At 44.1% G+C, this 19,626-nt stretch overlaps 1 non-coding gene across 1 annotated transcript; it reads left to right on the top strand.

Moving 5' to 3' along the window:
• Positions 1-17,434: 17,434 nt before the first annotated feature.
• LOC120271173 lies at positions 17,435-17,541 on the top strand. The gene has a single exon (XR_005539795.1). It is a non-coding gene; the product is annotated as a small nucleolar RNA R71 (small nucleolar RNA).
• Positions 17,542-19,626: the final 2,085 nt, after the last annotated feature.

Below are 19,626 nucleotides of genomic sequence, written 5' to 3' on the forward strand. Positions count from 1 at the left end.
AAAAGTGGAACTATGTGGAATGGACACGCTGATATCCGTCACAGATTATAAAGAAATAGATACCCAGTTAGAAGAGGAGGGGAATAACCGTGAACATGAGGCGAATGATTTCGAGGAGATTGATAAATTGAAGGAGGGCAGTTTACGCCCATCAATTGTTGAACCACCAGAACTTGAGCTGAAAACTCTTCCAACACATTTGGAAAATGCATTATTAATGGAGGACTCTAAACTCCCTGTGATTGTAGCTTCAAACTTATCTGCGGAGCAGAAGAATAAGCTTGTTAGCATGTTGAACAAACACAAATCAGCTATTGCATGGAAGATCTCCGACATTAGGGGTATAAACCCATCATTCTGCACTCATAAGATCCTAATGGAGGATGACTACAAATCTGCGATCCAACCTCAGCGAAGATTGAACCCGAATATGAAGGAAGTTGTTAAGGCGGAGGTAATAAATCTTTTGGATGCAGGAATCATCTATCCCATATTAGACAGCAAGTGGGTCAGCCCGACCCAAGTTGTCCCGAAAAAAGGAGGAATGACAGTAGTGAAGAATAAAAAGAATGAGTTAATCCCCACTAGGACAGTTACTGGTTGGCTAGTTTGCATTGACTATAGAAGTCTGAATGATGTCACTCAGAAAGATCACTTTCCTTTGCCATTTATTGACCAAATGTTGGAACGACTAGCGGGGCATCATTTCTACTGTTTCCTTGATGGCATGTCGGGATACTTTCAAATCCCAATAGCTCCATAAGATCAGGAGAAAACCATATTTACTTACCCTTATAGTACTTTTGCTTATAGAAGAATGCCTTCCGGGTTGTGTAATGCTCCTGCAACATTCCAGCGCTGCATGACGGCCATTTTTGATTACTTTCTCGAAGATATTATGGAAGTTTTCATGGATGATTTTTCAGTTTTTCGGGGACTCTTTCGATGCTTGCGTAAATAATTTGGAAAGAGTCTTAGTGAGATGTGAAGAGACGAATCTCATTCTTAACTGGGAGAAGTGTCACTTTATAGTGCAAGAAGGCATTGTCCTTGGACATAAGATTTCCCAGGCAGGTATGTAGGTGGATAAGGTGAAGATTGAGATAATTGAAAAGCTTCCTCCGCCTACGAATGTTAAAGGGATCCACAGTTTCTTGGGTCATGCAGGTTTTTACAGAAGGTTCATTAAGGACTTTTCGAAGATCTCCGAACCGTTAACCAAACTCTTGGAGAAGGATACTCCTTTTGATTTCAGAAATGACAGTCTGAATGCATTTAATGTGCTGAAAGAAAAGTTAGTGCAAGCACCAATCCAGACAACACCGAAGTGGGATGAGCCATTCGAAATAATGTGTGATGCTAGTGATTATGCGGTTGGAGCGGTCTTGGGTTAGAGGAGAAGCAAGCAATTTCAACCGATCTATTATGCTAGCAAGACTCTCACAAGTGCACAAGAGAATTACACCACTACTGAAAAGGAATTATTAGTAGTAGTGTTTGCTTTTGATAAATTCAGACCATATCTCATCCTATCTAATGTCACAGTGTTCACAGATCACTCTGCACTCCGTTATCTCATAAACAAGACAGATGCAAAACTGAGATTGATTCGGTGGATATTGTTATTGCAAGAATTTGACATGGAAATAAAAGATAAAAAGGGGACAGAGAATGTGGTTGCAGATCATCTGTCGAGATTAGAAGATTGCGAATGGCAAGAACCGGCAAGCAAAGAAATAAATGATTTCTTCCCTGAAGAGCATCTGTATGCGGTACAGGTATCAGAATCGAAAGATGTTCCATGGTTCACAGATTTTGCGAATTATCTGTAAGGAAAGGTATTGAAGCAGGGTTTAAGCTTTCAGCAGAAGAAGAAATTTTTCAGTGACCTTAAGAACTTTTTCTGGGAAGATCCTTACCTGTTCCGTATTTGTGCAGATCAGGTGGTGCGAAGGTGTGTTTCTAGGGAGGAAGGTTGGAACATCATTGCGCATTGTCACTCAGGTCCAGTGGGGTGGTATTATGCTTCATGTCGAACTGCAGAGAAGGTTTTAGCCGCTGGGTTCTATAGGCCAACCTTATTCCAAGATGTTCATCAATTCGTTTTATGATGTGATAGTTGTCAAAGGGCTGGAAATTTATCACGAAGGGATGAGATGCCTCAAAATCCCATGCAATTCTGCGAGGTATTTGATGTGTGGGGGATTGATTTTATGGGACCATTTCTAAAGTCCAATGGAAATCAATACATTCTGGTAGCAGTTGATTATGTTTCCAAGTGGGTAGAAGCCCAGGCTCTCCCAACTAATGATGCAAGAACTGTGGTGAAGTTTTTGAAGAAGCTATTCACTCGCTTTGGAACTCCAAGAATTATCACCAGCGATCGAGGAACCCATTTTTGTAATACATAATTGGTGAAAGTGTTAAAGCGTTATGGAGTTCATCATCGTCTTGCTACTCCTTACCATCCGCAAACAAGTGGGCAAGTGGAGGTTCCAAACAGAGATCTCAAGAGAATATTAACCAAATTAGTGGAACAAGGGAAACGAGATTGGTCTGAAAGGTTGGATGACACACTTTGGGCTCATAGAACAGCATACAAAACCCCAATAAGGACCACTCCCTATAATTTAGTGTATGGAAAATCTTGTCATTTGCCTGTGGAATTAGAGCACAAAGCATACTGGGCAATTAAAGTGATGAATTTCAACTTGCGCAAATCTGGAGAGCAACGAATATTACATCTCAATGAGTTAGACGAATGAAGGATGAAGGCATATGAGAATGCAAGGATATACAAGGAAAGAATTCAGAAGTGGCATGACAAGCATATTAAGATGCCGAAGGATTTCAAAGTAGGCGATCAGGTGTTACTATTCAACTCTCGTCTACGTTTATTTCCGGGGGAACTAAAATCAAGGTGGTCTGGTCCGTATACCATAACCTAAGTTTCACCCCATGGAGCCATTGAGATTAACCATCCGGAGAAGGGCACATTTAAGGTGAATGGACATAGGCTGAAACCATACTATGGTGGAGAGATTTGCAGTGACAATAAAGAAGTATTTTTCCTCCATGAACCCCCGTAAGGTAACAAGGTACGTCAAGCTAACTGACATTAAACAAGCGCTTCTTGGGAGGCAACCCAAGTGTTTACTGTTTTCTTATCTTTTAGTTAGATTGTATGCATGAATAATTTGTTAGGTGTTGGTGTCTTGATTTTTAGATGCTTGAGCTGCGATTTTCTTGTGGGCTTTGAATTTTAATCGTGTGTTTTCATGTGGAATTGGCGAAGTTTGGTCGTTTGAGCTCTATTTCATGTTTTTCACTTGTAAAAAATTACATAATAGAGCAGGCTTTGAGTGTGTACACATGTTCAGAAATCTTCTGTAGAGCCTGCAAATTTTTCTAAGTCATCCAGAGAAAACACACGGGCGTGTGGAATTTCCGCACGCCCGTGGATTTGCACTGCGAGCTCATCCAGAGAAGGCACATGGGTGTGCGGCTGCCCCTGTAAACGACCATGCGACTGTCACATGGCCATGGGTAATTTCCGCACGGGCGTGTGCATTCCTGCAGAGTTTGGCGGATTATCCCGAGAGCACACAGGGGCATGGACTCGCCCATGTGGGCGACCTTATGAACCACGCACGGGCGTGAGTAACTTCCGCACGCTCGTGTGAAACACTGCAGAGGAGTTCTCTCCATCCCGAGAAAGCACAGGGGCGTGCAGCTGCCCCTGTGAGTTGGGCATGTGAATGTCCACGCCCGTGCGGAATTGCCACACGGGCATGTAGAACATTTGACAATATTTCTCGGATATCCAGCGAAACAACAAGGGCATGCGTCCGCCGTTGTGATACCTTCATTTGAGGACGCACGGGCGTGGGCTATGCCGCACACCCATGTGGATCTCTAGGAATTAAAAGACTGTCTGCTCTCCCAATATAATAGTCACACCTTGCTCCTCAGCTGACCCTAGGTCGCTCAAAGAATCTTTTCCGACATTCTCTTGACCTCCTCTTTACTGTCTTTGAATCGATTGATTGTGCATTATGCTGATTGTAGAGGTGTTTTGCTTCAACTCATCGGTAAGACCTTATTTTCTTCTCATCATCAACTTCCTTTGAGTCTAGCTGATTTCATGCTATTTAAATGGATAATACACATAGGTTTTTTGCTAAAATGGTTATGATTTATTTTTGAGAAGATCTGGGAGTGAGATGGGGTTGTAGCTGGGAGAATGACCGAAAAGGCCATGCGTTTTCCACACCCCGCGAAAGTACACGGGCGTGTGGAATTTCCGTACGGCCGTGAGTTATTATTTTCCTGCAGAAATTAATTGATTTTCGTTTCTAATACATGCAGGTATGGCCACAAGATCAAAGAAGGCAGTTGCTAAACATCCTAGAGGGCCTGCCCCTGAGCCGGAAGTCATGGAATTCATACTTCCTGAGCATCGAGCTCGTTTTGAGCGGTTAGCGAAGCTTAAGTTTGGTCAAACGTGAATCCCGGATGTTGGGTCACTCAGGAAGGTGCAACTAGCAGATGACATGGCTGATGAGGTCGAGAAACTATTATCGGTCGGTTGTTGGCACAAGATATTGAATATTCATGACCCTGCTATCCGTTCACTCACTCTAGAGGTGCTTGCTTCATTTGAGTTCGACCGCTTTTATGCCCATTTTGATAGTGTCGGCGCTATTCAGTTCAGAGCCTTTGGGTAACATCATAGTATGAGCATCACACAGTTTTCCACTAGACTTGGTTTATACGATGAGGATTATACTGAAACTGAGGAGTATGAGAGTCTTCCAACTGACACAGTTTTCCACTAGACTTGGTTTATCTCCCATGGAGGCGCATAGAATACTATGTGGTAAGGGGCAATATGAACAAGGAGTGTCTAAGACCTCATGTTTATCTCGACCTAGTTATAGATATCTTCATGCCGTCATAAGCATGTCAGTGAATAGTCACGGTGATAGCACGGGAGTCATAAACAAGCAAGAACTTCTGTACTTATACTCCATGGTGCGGAATGAGCCGGTCCATCTGGGGCACATTTTAGCTGAGTATTTGAAGCATCAAGGACAGCATCTCAGACTAGGTGTCATTTTCTCGGGTCCATATATTACTAGACTCATTTTCTGGATGGGTCTATGAGACGAAATCAGCGGAGCCGAGAAGACAATCATACCAACACCACTGGGGTTAGAGACAATGAGGCTCATGGGTTTGGTCCGTAAATATCCAAATGGTGTTTATGTGCTGCATATACCATTTGAGGATAACGGTGATGAGCATCAGACAGCACCAATGGAGACTGAGGCACCTCCAGCGGCGAAGAACATACCCACCGTACGTTCGTTTACACCATCTCAAACCTATGATCGCTTCGAGAGGCTCGAGAATGCTTTAGGAGTGGTGCGGGCAGAGGTTTCCGAGACCAGGGCCACGCAAGCAGCTCAGTACACAGAGTTCATGGCACGCTTCGATGTATTACAGCAGATCGTAGAGCGAGACGTCGCCTCTTCATTTGTTTTGCGATCGATGACTCCTCAAGCTCCCTCGACATCCACTGCACCCTCATCCCCTTCCCCGGCATCGATGACTCCTCAAGCTCCCTCGACATCCACTAGCGCGACACTGACATTTGACTTTGTTTTTCCGCATTTTCTTTATGTTGCATTTTTATTTTAGACTTGTTCACTCAGAAAGGATTCTCCTTCTGAGTTTATTTTCATTTTGCATCTCGAGTTGTATTCATTGTCTATCTTTTATATATACTCGAGATATTTTGTTTTTATTGAGCTTCACTGAACCCCCCTCGTGTATGCGTGTAGATGGTCTTGTCTTCTTGGGAATTGAGACTTAGTCATGGGCACGGCCAAGGTGCTGAGGCACTTGGCCGTGTGAGCTTCACAACCCGTCGGAACACTACTCCCATGGAATTAGCTTCATCAAACACAACACTAGGAGTCAGGGGAGTATTGTTTTGATTGCTTCTCCCACATTTGCTTCTGAATGATATATATTTTGAGTGAGCTTGCATGTGTACATTGGGGACAATGTACAACTTAAGTGTGGGGGGGGGATTTTCATAGTGCACACATCTTTTCTATTGTTCTTGATTGATATATGCTCACATAGCCAATGGTGGTTCACCTTAGTTGCAAGGATTGTATTCTTGAGTTTAAGAGAATTTCTAACATTGAATGTTTTCATGCTCTAGTTCTTGCTTCAATTTCTTGGAATTTTTGCCCGATTTACACTTAGTGCATACTCACTTTTTAAACTCTTTTGGAAACTCAAGTTTGATGTTAAAGGGACTAGTTATAGTTGTTTCTTGTGTTAAATTCTAAAAAAAAAAAATAGTTTTATTGTTTATTTGTGCTTGTTGTGTGGAAAGAGCTACCACCTATGAAGTATGAAGCAACTCTCATAAGTCGGATACTAGTTATGCCCTAATGAGAGAAAGAGTTATCTCGTAGGATGAGTGAAAGCTACCACTCCGGTAGAAAGAGCTACCACCTCGAAAGTGTGAAAGCCACCTTAGCGGCCGCTTTGGAAAGGGCTACCTTAGAGGATGTGTGAAGCTACTACCATCTTTGAAATTGTTGTCACTTTTGTAGATAAATAAGTCCCTTGAAATTAGAACTTTGAGGAGTATACTTTGGGTTAACTTGAGTGAGTCCACACACGTACACGACTTCGGATTTTGTTTCCTTTTTGAGTCAAGTTTTTAGCTAGAGCATTGATTTTTCATATTTAGTGTTGAAATTTCCCTCACTTGCAGAATGCTCTCTTTGTATATTTTGGTGAACCTAAGGCCAAGCACTTTCAATATTTTCTTCATTGATGCACATAACGTTTTAATTTTTTCTTGAGGACAAGCAAAAGCTTGAGTGTGGGGGAGTTTGATAAGTGCTTGTGCGATATGAATGCGAAGCGTTCATTCCTTATGTTGAGCATTACTTTTCTCAGGTTTTTACAGTAATATATGTGTTTTTATGTTACTTTCGTAAAGGTAGGGTTGTGAGGCCAAGTATGAAGGAAAGAAGCCAATGTGGATTACAATGCACCGATTTTGGAGGAAATCTTGCTAAGGTTAAAACGCGAAGACATAGGTTGATGTGAGATGCTAGAGTGTGTGCCAACCTCCTTGTATTCAAGTTTGGCACATCCATTTGGAGTGGCAGAAAGGCAGTCACACTCGAGCATTCCGACTTATGCACATAGAACAAGAGCTCCACCAACGTGCCTATCATTAAAGAAGCAAGTGATCCACGACGTGAACGTGTGCCCGTTTGCGTTACTCCAATGAAAGTATGGATTCTGTAGGAGAGCACTTAGCAACACGGCAGCAAGTACTGTAGCAGCACTGTTCATAGCCGGCCGAGAAAACAGGAGTTCAAAGGATCCACACGGGCGTGTGGAAATTATCCACGCCCATGTGGAAATTCCGCACGGGCGCGTGAAGCATCCACGCCCGTGTAGTCTCCCGACTTTATCGATTGCCTTATCCCCTTATTTACTTTTGTTCTCTTACTTGTTGCTTTTATTGTTGAGAATTGAATCATCGTCACACTCATCATCATTGATCTTTCACATAGCTAAGAATCGAATTAAGTATTTTTATTCCTTACTCCCTGTGGATTCGATACCCGCTCACCCGGGATTATTACTTCGACAAACCCGTGCACTTGCGGGATATACGCAAGGGTACCTTGTCAGCTATGGTCTTGTGGAGAGTCCTCTGCTCGTCGCAAGAGTCCCTTTTGTCCTTCCTAGGATACACCTCGCCAGATCAGTGCCGACAAAAGCTCTCCCACTAACTTTCTTCCAAACAGCCTGCGATGTCAGAGCCATAGAACCTCTCCAAAGCCCAAGCTAATACCTCTCAAAACCCTAGCAGCAGTCCCTCTCTCAAGTTCGGGAAAAGATGGAGAAAAGAATGCTGAAATCGAGGCTGAAATCGGCTTTTAAAGGCTGGAATCAGAAATCCACACGCCCTTGTGAGCGCCCCTGTGGATTTTTCACACGGGCGTGTGGAATTTCCACACGCCCGTGTGGATTCTCTGTTTTACTGTTTTCTTGGGCGGTTGTGAACAGTGCTTGTACAATATTCTTGCTACAATTTTTCTACAATACTCTACTGTAATACCGGCCCGAAATACTCTCGAATCCATGCTTTCATCGAGGTAACGCAAATGGGCACACGTTTACGTCGTGGATCGCTTTGCTTCTTGAATAAAAGACATGTTGGTGGAGATCTTGTTCTATATGTGACAAGTTCCCCTTGCTTATATCCCGCAAGTGCACGGGCTTGTCGAAGTAATAATCCCGGGTGAGCGGGGTCGAATCCACAGGGAGTAGGGAGTGAAAATACTTAATTTGATTCTTAGCTATGTGGAATATCAATAGTGATAAGTGTGAAATTGATTCAATTCTCAATAATAAAAACAACAAGTAAAAGAGCAAAAGTAAGAAGAGGGTAAGGCAAGCGATAAAGGATGGGGTACTCGGATAATGCTTCACCTAGGATGATCGCTTCAAGTGCAAGAACTCTCTATTATGCTTCCTAATCAATGCAATGGTGAGTCGTGGAAATCCTTACATACATAGTCCCAAATCTAAGGTCAACTATGCCTAACTCTATACATGTCCCGGAGGAGAAATCGAACAATCTCAACACCTCGCACTCGCATAGAGTTGCAATGAGCTCTAGGGATTCCAAGTGATAAATCTCTTCCTAAATATAGACCTACCACTTTGGTCCAGATGGAAGGTCCCTAGCCACAATTAAGCCCTAGATACTAAGATCCTCTCAACGCTTCACTCCATTGCACGCGCAACTAGGCCCCAGCGGAGGTTCATCCTTTAGACCATTCACTCCATTATGGCCGCAAAGAACTTAAGGAACGGAGGTAGAATCTATCACGTCGGAGGGGAAAGGGGACGCTCCTGTACCTCTCGACTCACCCTCTCAACCCTCTCCAACCTAGCTTTGTCTAACGCTAGTGGTGTGTCACTCACTCACAAGGTTACCAACAAGAACACTCAACCCTAGTGTCACTCTAGGGGCAATGTTCATACAATCAAGCATTCACGGTTGGAACTCACAATAAACATCAATTTATTGAAAGCATAATAAAGAAGTTCAATGAAACGAATACATCCTAGGGTTCGCAATCATCCATGGAGCTTAATACAATCAAAGAAATCGAATGTAAAAGCAATGAATCCATAAAGAAACCCCCTCGATGGTCGTGTCGATGGTCTTGTGGAGAGACCTCTACTCGTCGTCCAAAGATTCCTTTGTCCGGTATAGGATACGCCTCGATCGAAGCTCCCCTACCAACCTTCTTCCTAATGGAATCATGATGTCGGAGCCGTAGAACTTCTCCAAAACCTTGGCCAATAGCCCTTGAAACCCTAGCCGAAGTCCTCTCACAAGTTGGGGAAAAGATGGAGAAAAGAATACTGAAATCGGGGCTGAAATCGGCTTTAAATAGGGTTGGAATCGGGCGACTACACGGGCGTGTATGAAACACACGCCCGTGCGGAATTTCCACACGGCCGTGGATAATTTCCACATGCCCGTGTGGATTCTCTGTTTCTCTGGTTTCTCGGCCGACTGTAAATAGTGTTGCTACAGTATTTGCTACAGTGTCGTCGGGGTAACACAAACGGGCACACATTCATGTCGTGAATCACTTGCTTCTTCAATGATGTACATGTTGGCGGGGCTCTTGTTCTTATATGCATAAGTCGGAATGCTCGAGCGTGACTTCCTTTGTGCCCCTCCAAATAGATGTGCTCACTCGATTGCGAGGAGGTTGGCACACACTCTAGCATCTCACACCTGACCTATGTCTTCGCGTTTGAACCTTAACAAGATCTCCTCCAAAATAGGTGCATTATGATCCACATTGGCCCATTTCCTTCATACTCGGCCTCACAACCCTACCTGCGTAAAAGTAACATAAAAACACACATATTAATGTAGAAAACTGAGGAAAGTAATGCTCAACATAAGGAATGAACGCTTCGCATTCATATCGCACAAGCACTTATCAAACTCCCCTGCACTTAAGCTTTTGCTTGTCCTCAAGAAAACATTAAAACATTCTGTGCATCCGTGAAGAAAATATTGAAAGTGCTTGGCCTTAGGTTCACCAAAGTATACAAAAGATAGCATTCTACAAGTAAGGGAAATTTCAACACTGAATACGAAAAATCAATGCTCTAGTTAAATCTTGAAACAAAAAGGATAACAAACCCGAATTTCGTGTAAGTGTGTGAACTCACTCAAAACACCCCAAGTTATACTCCTCAAAGTTCTAAGTGCAAGGGACTTATTTATCTACACAAGTGATAAAAATTTTAGAAGATGGTAGTAGTTTCACACATCCTCTAAGGTAGCCCTTTACAAAGCGGCCGCTAAGGTGGCTTTCACACTTTCGAGGTGGTAGCTCTTCCTACCCGGGTGGTAGCTTTCGCTCATCCTATGAGATAGCTCTTTCTCTCATTAGGGCATAACTAGTATCCGACTTGTGAGAGTAGCTTCATACTTCATAGGTGGTAGCTCTTTCCACCCAACAATTCAAATAAACAATAAAAACTATTTTTGTTCCTTCTTTTTCATTTTCATTTTTCATAGCACAAGCAAATAAACCTAACTAGTCCCTTTTAACATCGAACATGAGTTTCCAATAGAGTTCAAAGAGTGAGTAGTGCACTAAGTGTAAATCGGGCAAAAAAATTCCTAAAAAAATTCAAGCAAGAACTAGAGCATGAAAACATTCAATGTTAACAATTTTCCTAAACTTAAGAATATAATCATTGCAACTAGGGTGAACCGCCATTGGCTATGTGAGCATATATCAATCAAAAACAATAGAAATGATGTGTGCTGATGAGTGTTCCGCAAGTGCACGGAGTCGTCAAGTAATACCTCTCGTGCGAGCACGAGAGGGTCGTATTCCCTGGGCCCAAGGATCTACCCTTACTTCCTCTTCGCTTATTGTCTAGCCGAGCAGATTCGAAAGGTTTCTCTAATCTATTAATTTGAATAAGATAACTACAAGTGGAGACTAAAAATACGGAGAGGGGTATAAAATCGGGGAAAGGAGCGGTCACGGATGCGGATTCCCTAGGGGCTACTAAAGTGCACGGGATGCTAAGAATGTCATGCAATTGAAGGTTTGGACCTAGAGATTTCCTAGATTAGGTCAACCCGATGGTCACGACCATTGACCCCTGATCCGGTATAAGTATTGACACAGAATTTCTTCCGATCAAATCCTCATACGATTGCATTAACAAGTGGGGAAATCCCTAATTAGAGCCGGAACACAACTCGGTCTAGCCCTAATGGTGGAGAGTGCAGAATACCCGATGGTCACGGCGTATTCGTACATAAATCCCTTCAAACTTGGTGTGTCTAGTACAAGGGCGATGGTCACGCTACCAAGTACAACCTAACAGTTGGTTTACAGAGTTCTCATGTAAGCAACACATCAAATGCACCAAGAATGAATCTCAAAAACACAACAATTGCAATAAACAAACTTAAATCATCCAAATACACAAGTTCACCCCAAGGTTCACCGGCATCCGGTGACCTTGGGGTCTACTACATCCATACAAACAAATCCAAGCAACAAATCCATGCAAACAACTACAAAAGGCATAATAAAAAAACTCCCTCAAACAATGGAAGAAGGAAGACAAGCCAAGCTAGGTGGAAAGGCTTCCACGGACGCCGCAATAGGGCGGCTTCCCTCGTCGTCTACAAACTCCCAAAGAAGAGATCGATGAAGATCTAGCCAAATCCGAGCTTCTCCCTTAGATTTTTCCTTCTCCAAAACATGTAATCTTGCCTCTCAAAGATTGGTGAAAAATCGGCTTGAAGAACCCTCCAAAAAAACTCCTCCTCTTGCCCTAGAAGAAATCGACTTCTTATATACCCCGTCGGGTCCATCGCGAGCTCCATGCGGGCGCATGGAGCCCAGTGAAAGCTCACGACCAAATGCCCAAAAAAACCCGCAGAGTACTTTTTTTCTCACGAGTGTTTACGCTTTCATGATCGAGACTTGAGAATTCCCGAGCAAACCTCACGGGCATCCATGCGGGCGCATGGAGCCCGTGAAACTCCCAGCCAAATGGCCGGAGCAAGAACAATGGCACTGCTACGGTCTTTTGCTACGGTCTGGGACCCCAAAAAAATGCCGTTTTGATGTCGAATTCATCCGATTTGCATTTTTGAGCATTGTTTGACTCATTTAAGACCTGCAACACCGAAATAACCAATTTAGACATAAAAGCAGGGCATCAATTCGTTAACATGTTCACAAATAATACACGATTAATACATATAAAATACATACATTTAGGCGTTTATCATGTGCACTATGAAACTCCCCCTCCCCCACACTTAAGTTGTACATTGTCCTCAATGTACACATGCAAGCTCACTCATAATGTATATCAATGAAAAATATATGTGGGAGAAGCAATCAAAACAATACTCCCCTGACTCCTAGTGTTGCGTTTGATGAAGCTAATTCATTGGGAGTAGTGTTCCAACGGGTTGTGAAGCTCCATGCGGCCAAGTGCCAAAAGCACCTTAGGTGTGCCCATGACTAAGTCTCAATTTCCAAGAAGACAAGACCATCTACACGCATACACGAGGAGATTCAGTGAAGCTCAAGAAAAACAAAAATAACTCGAGTGTATAAAAGATGAAACAATGAATACAACTCGATAATGCAAAATAACATAAACTCGGAAGGAAGAATCGCTACGAGTGAACAAGTCTAAAAATAAGAAAAATAAGAAAAAAAGTAAAAATGCATGAAAGTAAAGAGGAAGAAATCAAGTGTCGGGTCTTTAGCTCGGGGCTCATGTCTTCTAGCTGCTTGAAGTGGAAGCATATAGTGGGTCCTCTGGTGGTGGGTCGAGGATGGAGGTGCTGGAGGTACTGAAGATCCGGGTCTCAGGAGATCTCAAAGAAAATTGAATCGGGCCATAAGATCTGTGTATTGAGCCGACTGCAAAGCCCGGAGCTCCTTTATCTCAGTCTGAATCTCTCTGACATCGGTCTCTAGCCTCTCGATACGATCATAGGCTCGAATACCCGGTGCTACAGAAGATGGAGGAGTCTGCTGGACACCCCCCGTAGTATCTCCTTCGCTTCTGGTGGTCTCAGTGGTAGCTGGAATAAGAACGTAGACCCCTGGCCCAAACCTCTGTACCAAGCCCATCATCCTGATCATATCGAACGTAAGAGCGATGGGCACAACTGTCCTCTCAGCACCACGTAGAGCGTCGCCCAAACCCATTCCTAGAATGAGTCTGCTGATATAAGGGCCCGCAAATAGTAGACCCACTCTCATCGAACGACCCTGGTACTTCAAAACATCTGCTAGAATGCACCCTAAGTGAAGTGGCACATTGCGAGCCATGGAGTATAAGAAAAGCAGATCCAATCTGGTTAAAGCGGCTGTGTTATCTGCTCGAGCTGTCACGGACTTGCTGATGACTGCGTGTATGTATCTGTAACTGAACCGGGACAAACTAGAAGCCTTCGATAATCACGGCTCGTACTCCCCATGCCCACACAAAATCCTGTATACATGATATGGGGTGACTGACACTGGAAAATCTACTGGTAGTCGGCCATACTCCACGGTACCTGTATAAGCGACATCGTACAGGCCCATCCTAATCGAAAACTCAGTGACGCTTATAGAGAATGGATGTCCGAATGCCCGAAACCGTATTGCCTCTGTAGTATCAGCCCTCCCATGTAGCAATCGAAACTTAAAGGACGCTAAAACCTCTAGCGCAAGTGTGGGGTAAGCCGGTTCACTAATTGTCAGCAGCCTCCTCCAGCTCCCCACTGTCAGCATCTCATCAATCTCATTAATCACCTCATCACCCTGCTGAATCTGTTGAAGCACTTGTAAATCCGCAAAGCAAGTCTGACCAAACCCGAGTGCTGAAAGTCTCTCGAAGCGAGCCTGATGCTCGGGGTTCGAGAATTCCATATGTATCGACTCGGGTGAGGTAAGTCTGAGGTGCTTAACTTCATTCTTCTTTGCTCGAGGTGCCATAGCTGGAGTGCAAAAGACGAAAACAGTAAAAAAAAATCACAGAGGAAAAATACTGCAGAATTCCACACGGGCCTGTGGATATTACTCACGCCCGTGTGGCTCTGCAGAGCGTGAAACTCCCGCACCGGTGCACAAAAAAATCTTAACAATTCAATTGTAAAATCACTTCTAACTGTTTACTACATATCCATCATGCATGAAAACTCGCGTTTAAAAGCATTCAACCCGTGAACAACCATAATTGGTGAAGAAAAGAGGATAAAAGGATTACCGAAGAGATGAATATGAAAACGTCTGAAATTCGGTAAGATTAGCGAAGAAAATTCCTCCAAATAGCGACGAAGGATCGAAATATAATCGGGAACCGTTTTCCGGCGACTGGAGATGAAGAATGAGACGGATCAAAAGGTTTTTAAGGAGAAATCGCATCTCTTGGAATTATGTGTATCCCCACGGGCGTGTGGAAATTACCCACGCCCGTGCGCCTCACTTCGAGAGCGCCACAGGGGTGTACACACGTCCTTGTGCCTTCTCGGGAAAACGCTCTCTTGACTCTGACTGATCTCACATGGGCGTGCGGAAAATACCTACGCCCGTGCTCTAGACCCACAAGGGAAGACCCACACCCCTGTGGCCTCCCTGGTTATCCGAGAAAAATATCAAGTCGCCCACACGCCCGTGCGGAAATTCCCCACGGGCGTGGGCATTCCTGAGCCTCAATTCACGGGGCGGCCGCGCCCTGTGTTTTCTCGGGATGGAGGGAACACCCTGCGAGTTTCGCAGCGGGTATCGCGGAAGTACCCACGCCTGCGTCGTGGTTCACAGAGTCGCCCACAGGGGCGAGTCAACGCCCCTGTGTATTCTCGGGAAAATCTGCCCAACTCTGCAGGAAGGCACACGCCCGTGTGGAAATTACCCACGGGCGTGTGCCAGTCTCATGGTCGTCCACAGGGGCAGCCGCACGCCCCTGCGCCCTCTCTGGAAGAGTTCACAGTACACACCCACGGGCGTGTGGAATTTCCACACTCCCGTGTGTTTTCTCTGGATGACTTAGAAAAACCTGCAGGCTCTGCAGAATTAGCCTGAACATGTTTACACACTTAGAGCCTACCCTATTGTGCAAAATATACCAGATAAAATCACAAAATAGAACTCAAACGAGCAAACTTCGCCAATTCTCAACAAAACATACAATGAATTCTTTTAAAACCCCACAATAAAATCGCAGCACAAGCACTCAAAAATTTAAACACCAACACTTAACAATTTATTCATGCAAACAAACTAAACTAAAAGTACAAAAACAGTAAACACTTGGGTTGCCTCCCAAGAAGCGCTTGTTTAACGTCACTAAGCTTGACGTATCTTTCTTACCTCACGGGGGTTCATGAATGAAGGTTGCCCTCTTACCCATAACTCGAAAGCATGATGAGCAAAGTCTCTTGAGGGTAGAGGGTGTACTATCGGGCTTCGGACCACCTTGCAATTGTTCGTCCAACTCCCTTGGCTCATGTACGTCTCCAACAGTCTTGGGGCGTTTTCGGTGACGTCTTCGAGCCCTCTTCATTTTCTGGAGCACCTTCTTCAAGATTCTCGGGGTAGATGTTTCCTCTCCGGTCGAACCAAGCATTAGTAATTCTTCATTGCTCTCCTCTTGGTCGAACAAACCTTCATACGGATCCGGGTTGAACATTTCCTGTATATATTCATCAACAATCTCATCAGTAGTGTCTAGAAAATACAAAGTGTCATCAAAATCGAGAGAATGCCGCATGGCTTCAGCAAGGCGGTAAGTGAGCTTATCGTCTCCGACTCTCAATGTGAGCTCTCTGCCGTCCATGTCAATCAATGCTTTGGAAGTCCGCAAGAACGGTCTCCCAAGTATCAAGGGTACATCTGCATCCTCATCAACATCTAGCACTACAAAGTCAACCGGAAAAATATACTTGTCCACCTTGACAAGTACGTCTTCAATGATGCCTCTCGGATGTCGTACCGTTCGGTCCGCCAATTGTAAAGTCATCCGAGTAGGCCTAGGCTCACCCAAGCCTAGCTTTTGGAAGAAAGTATATGGCATGACGTTGATACTTGCCCCCGAATCCACCAATGCCATTTCCTCACCTAAGTTGCCGATGTTACACGGAATAATGAAGCTTCCCGGGTCTTTCTTCTTGTTCGGCATGTTCTTTTGTAATACCGAAGAGCATGAAGCATCAAGCACCACTGAAGCACTCTCCTCCAATTTCCTCTTGTTGGTCAATAGGTCCTTCAGGAACTTCGCATACTTAGGCATTTGAGCCAAAGCCTCAACAAAAGGAATGTTGATGTGGAGTTGCTTGAACAAACTCAGGAACTTCTTATACTGGTCATCCCCTTGGTCATTCTTCAATCTAGAGGGATAAGGGATTCTTGGCTTGAAAGATAGGGATGCCACCTCTTTCTCTTTGTTTGCTTCCTTCTCAACCTCTACGACCTCGGGTGCGTGTTCTTTCGGCATTTCACTCGGAAGCCGCCCTTCAACCTCACGACTGCTTCTCAAAGCGATCGCCTTCACATGCTCTCTCAGATAGGTTTCCGTGTTGCTTGGTAAACTTCCATGTGGCCTTTCGGAAAGAGATTTCGCAATTTGCCCCACTTGATTTTCAAGGTTGTGCATGGAGGCGGTATGATTGCGAAGTGTAGCCTTGACTGATTCAAATCTTGTATTTGCTGATTGAACAAATCTAGCCAAGTACTTCTCGAAATCCGTCATTCGGGTTTCCAAACCTGAAATTATGTTTTCCACTTGAGGGGCTTGTTGTTGTTGTTGTTGTTGGAACCCCGATGGCCCCATGGTCTTCTGTGGTCCTTGATTACTCGATGAAAAGTTGGGATGATTCTTCCAACCTAAATTGTAGGTGTTGCTATATGGATTCCCTTGAGGTCTCATTCCATTACCTACAAAGTCGACATTCTCAACTGAAGAAACATCACCAATGACGATTGGGCAATCGGAGGGAGCATGTCCTCCACCACAACCGGTGCAGTTGGTTACGGCCGGAACTCTATTCGAAGCTATAAGATCTACCTTCTTACTCAAACTCTCCACTTGGGCCGCCAATGAAGTTACCGCATCAATTTCATGGAGACCGGCCACCTTTTTCTTCTCCCTCGCGTTCCACTGGTAGCTATTTAACCCCATTTCCTCAATCAATTGACGAGCCTCGTTGGGGGTCTTGCTACCTAAGGTACCTCCTGCCGCCGCATCCAAGAGTTGTCTTGTACTTGCATTCAACCCATTATAGAAGGTTTGAACAATCATCCACTACGGAAATCCATGTTGCGGACACTTGCGCAGGAGTTCCTTGAACCGTTCCCATGTCTCAAATAGAGACTCCAATTCCAATTGCATAAAGGATGAGATCTCATTCCTAAGCTTGGCTGATTTTCCGGGAGGGAAATAACGGGCTAGAAAAGCTTCTACCATCTCCTCCCATGTAGTGATTGATGCCCTAGGCAATGAGTGTAGCCACTGCTTTGCTTTCCCCTTTAAGGAAAATGGGAAGGCTCTCAATTTGATGGCATCATCCGTCACACCATTGATCTTCAGCATGTCACACACCTCGAGGAAGCTCTCTATGTGACTGTTTGGATCCTCATCGGCCAAACCGTTGAATTGTGCGGACTGCTGCAGCATATGGATGAATGCCGGCTTTATCTCGAAATTCTGAGCTGTAATTGGGGGACGCACAATACTCGATTGTGTCCCCAATACTGAAGGTTTGGCATAATCGGATAGTGTCCGTTGTTGCTCATTCTGTTCCGCCATGTTGTCAGATCCTTCTACTTCCAAATCAGTTGGATTAGGCTATTCTTGTACAGGTTCTTTCCCTTTCCTTCGAAGTGTACGTTCAAGCTCAAGGTCTCCTCAATCAATATTGATGGATTCCCTCGGGTCATAACCTGGAGCTGCATGATAAGTGCTTGAGTAGACATATTTTTATATATGTTTTACATGCATTGAGCATCATTTTTACTGTGGTTTATGTCTCATATTGTGTATTTGGTGTTCTTTTATGCATATAGGTCGTGAATGCCTTGAAGAGTAAAAAGGAAGCAAAGATGGGCTATAAAGACATAATGTTGGGAGTTCTTGTTCAACTCAATGACCAAGACACGAGAGGAGTTTATAAACGTGGAGATGTGTGCCAACTTCCAAGAAGATTCAAGTCAATTCACTAGTTGGAAGGGCACAAAGGCAGCCACATCTTAATGTTTCTTCTCTTTGTGAAGATTGCAAGACCTCTCAAAGATACATCGATGAAGAAAAGTTTTATAGCCTACCACATGGACGTGTGCCCGGATATGTGGCCTCAAGAAAAGAGTGATTGGCCGCGTGGAAATTTCTGCAGCCCACGCGGGCGCGTGGAAAATCCACACGGGCGCGTGAGGGCACGTGACAGACTCGATCTAAGGCCTATAAATAGCCGTTTTGCCCTATTCTTTCGCATCTTTTGTGCGGCTCTTGAGGGGTGAGATGGCTAGGGTTTGGAGAGGAGGTCTTTGCGGCTTTGGAGGCGCTTCGTCACCAACTTTGATCGATTCCTCCTCCGTCATAGCATCAAGGAAGCCACCGGTGAACCTAGCTTCGAAGTGGGTCCTTCAAGACATCGAAGCTCTCCATCAATGCCATCAGTTCATATATAAGGGGGTTTATTTCTATGGTTTTAATGTACTTTCATTCATTGATGGTGTGTTTTGTATGTTGCTCCATGGAGGGCTAAAACCCTAGAGGGTATTTGGGCTTGTGAACCCTAGGATTCTCATCTTTTGTGGATTTGCTTTGTGTTTCTATTTAATCCGAGTTTGATTAAGTTTCATTCTTGATTGTTTAATGCTTGCTTGCCTTATTGATCTTATGGTTATTTGGTTTGCATGATTTGTTGCCTTGGTGGGAGAGAGATCTCCATTAGGGTTAGAATCTCAAGATTGAAGAGGGTTGAGAGGGTGAGTCATGAGATAGTGAAGTGTCCCCTTTCCCCTCCGATTGGTGTATTCTATCTCAATTCCCTAAGCTCTATGCAACCATATTTGGTGGGAGGCGTGAGATTGCTCGATTTCTCCGCCGGGACCTTGTAGGGGGTTAGGATCCTTCGCCGGGAATTAGGGTTGGATCAATCTTTAGGAATTGGATACACAGTTTGGAATCCCTAGAGGCCGTTTGGTTCGTGGTAATGACATATTACCACGTAACGAGATTACCATGGTAATATGAGTGGGAATGTTATATGGTTGGGAATATTGTAGTAATTTAATATAACCATGTTTGGTTAGAAACTCTTATTACCGGGAATAATTCATTACCGTGTTTGGTTGTCATGGTAATTTATTTGTTAAAATATACAAAGTTATAAAATTACCACGGTAATCTAAGATAGACACCAAATTTGGTGGTAATGGGATTACCACTTTCTTGGTAATATTTATAAGTTGGTAATGTGATATTACCATCTAGATTACCACT

The sequence above is a fragment of the Dioscorea cayenensis genome, chromosome 10, assembly GCF_009730915.1.
Source record: "Dioscorea cayenensis subsp. rotundata cultivar TDr96_F1 chromosome 10, TDr96_F1_v2_PseudoChromosome.rev07_lg8_w22 25.fasta, whole genome shotgun sequence".
NCBI lineage: Eukaryota > Viridiplantae > Streptophyta > Magnoliopsida > Dioscoreales > Dioscoreaceae > Dioscorea > Dioscorea cayenensis.